Consider the following 2,637-nt stretch of genomic DNA (forward strand, 5'->3'; position numbering starts at 1 on the left):
TTATCTTCACAAAAATACCAAACAGTGGAATTGCTGGGTTAAATTGTAGTTCTATTTTTAATTTTTTGAGGAAACTTTATACTGTTTTCCATAGTGGTTGTATCAATTTGCAATCCCACTAACAGTGCATGAAGATTCCTTTTTCTCCACATCCTCACCAACACTTGATTGTTGATTTGTTGATGATAGCCATTCTGACAGGTATGAAGTGATATTTCATTGTGATTTTAATTTGCATTTCTCTGATGATTAGTAACATTGAGCATCTTTACATATGTCTATTGCTTATCTATATGACCTCTTCAGAGAAATGTATATTCAGGTTCTTTACCAATTTTTATTTAGATTGTTAGTTTTTCTGGTATTGAGATGTGTGAGTGTTTTATATACTTTATATACGTTAGGTACCCCTTACCAAATGTATCATTGGCAAATATCTTCTCCCATTCGGTATGTTGTCTTTCCATTTTGTGGATGGTTTATTCACTGTGAAAGAACTTTTTAGTTTGATGTAGTCCCATTTGTTTATTTTATTTTATATCCCTTGTCCAAGGAAATGTATCAGAAACAAATATTACTAAGAGCAATGATAGTTTACTTTTTTTTTTTAGGAGTTTATGGTTTCAGATTTGACATTTAAGTCTTCATCCCATTTTGAGTTTATATTTTTGTGTGTCCTATGTAAAAAAGATGGTGCACTTTTGTTTTTTCCATTTATGTGCCTAGTTTTTATAACATTATTTATTTAATAGACTGTCTTTTCCCCATGGTATATTCTTTTCTTTTATTCTCCCATAAATTAATTAATCATATAGGTGTGGGTTTATTTCTGGGCTCTCTATTCTGTTCCATTGATCTATATGTCTTCTTTTATGCCAGTACCATGCTGTTTAATTAATATAGCCTTGCAGTATAGTTTGATATCAGGTATTGTGTTACTCCAACTACATTATTATTTCTCAAGATTGCTGTGGCTATTCAAGGCCTTTAATAGTTTTATATAAATTATAAGGATATTTGTATGAGTTGTATAATACCTGCCACATATGGTATTTTAATATGAATTGCATTGAATTTGCAGATTGCTTGCTTTGGGTAATATGGATATTTTAAAAATATTATTTTTTTCTATCCATAAGCATGGTATATGCTTCCATTTATTTATATCTTCTTTAATTTCTTTCTTCAATGTCTTATAATTTTCTGAGCACTTCTACTTATTTGACTACATTTATTCCTAGGTGTTTTATTTTTATCCTTACTTTTAACAATACTTTTTATTTTTCAATTACAGTTGGTATACAATATTATATTAGTTTCAGATGTACAACATAGTGATTAGACATCTATAAAATTCACAAAGTGATCACCTCAGTTAATCTAGTACCCATCCGACACTATATATAGTTACTACAATATTCTTGACTATATATCTTATGCTATACTTAACACCTCCATGACTATTTTGTAACTATTGATTTGAATTGCTAGATCCCGTCCCCCGCTTTCCCCACTTTCCACCACCTGCCATCTGTTAACCTTCAAAATCTTCTCTGTATCTATGAGTTCGTTTCTGTTGTATTGGTTTATTTTGTTCTTTAGATTCCATATGTAGGTGAAATCTTATTACATTTGTCTTTCTTTGTCTGATCTACTCCACTCAGCACAACACCCTCTATGTCCATCCATGTTATTGCAGATTTAAAGATTTTATATATGTATGTATGCATGCATGCATGCATGTATGTATGTATGTATGTATGTATGTATATATGTATGTATTTATGGCTGGATAATATTCTATCGTATATGTGTATCACCTCTTCTTTATGCATTCATCCATTAATGAACACACAGGTTTCCTCTATATTTTGGCCACTGTAAATTTTGCTGCAAAAAATATGTGGATGTACATGTTTATTCAAAGTAGTATTTTGGTCTATGGCCAGGCTACCCTGAACAAGCCCGATCTCATCTGATCTTAGAAGCTAAGCAGGGTCAGGCCTGGTTAGTACTTGGATGGGAGACCACCTAGGAAGACCAGGTGCTGTAGGCATAAAAAATAAATAAGGGATTGTAAACTGGCAAGATCCTTGCAATCTGTGAGGTCAATCAAATGTTGCCTTGTCTAAGGAAAAAAAAATGGTATTTTGGCTTTCTTCAGATAAATATACAGATGTGGCATTGGTAGGTTCTTCTTTGCTCCTTGATATAGCCTTTGTTTTAAAATTGGTTTTCTTTGGTGTAAATATTTCTATCACAGATTTTAAAATTTTATTTCATAAAATATCTTTTACCATTCCTTTACTTCAGTCTGTGTGTGTGTCTTTTGATCTTAAGTGAGTCTCTTATAGGCAGCATATGTAAGTCTTGGTTTTTTTTGTTTTGTTTTGTTTTGTTTTATTTTTATTCTTTCAGACACCCTATCTTTTGATTGGAGCATTTAATATTTTTCATTTCAAATACTTGTTGATAGGTATGTCGTTATCGCCATTTTATTATTCATATTTTGATACATATTTTTTTCTTCTTAAAAAGTCCCTCCAACATTTTCTTTAATATTGGCTTGGTGGGGATGAACTCCTCTAACTTGTTCTTTTATATGAAGCTCTTGGTCTGTCTTTTGATTCTAAATGG

At 31.3% G+C, this 2,637-nt stretch overlaps 1 pseudogene; it reads left to right on the forward strand.

The window, feature by feature from the left end:
• Positions 1-1,937: 1,937 nt before the first annotated feature.
• LOC111733567 lies at positions 1,938-2,056 on the forward strand (annotated as a pseudogene).
• The last annotated feature ends 581 nt before the right edge of the window (positions 2,057-2,637 follow it).

Source organism: Pteropus vampyrus, unplaced genomic scaffold (genome assembly GCF_000151845.1).
Source record: "Pteropus vampyrus isolate Shadow unplaced genomic scaffold, Pvam_2.0 Scaffold581, whole genome shotgun sequence".
NCBI classification, from domain to species: Eukaryota; Metazoa; Chordata; class Mammalia; order Chiroptera; family Pteropodidae; genus Pteropus; species Pteropus vampyrus.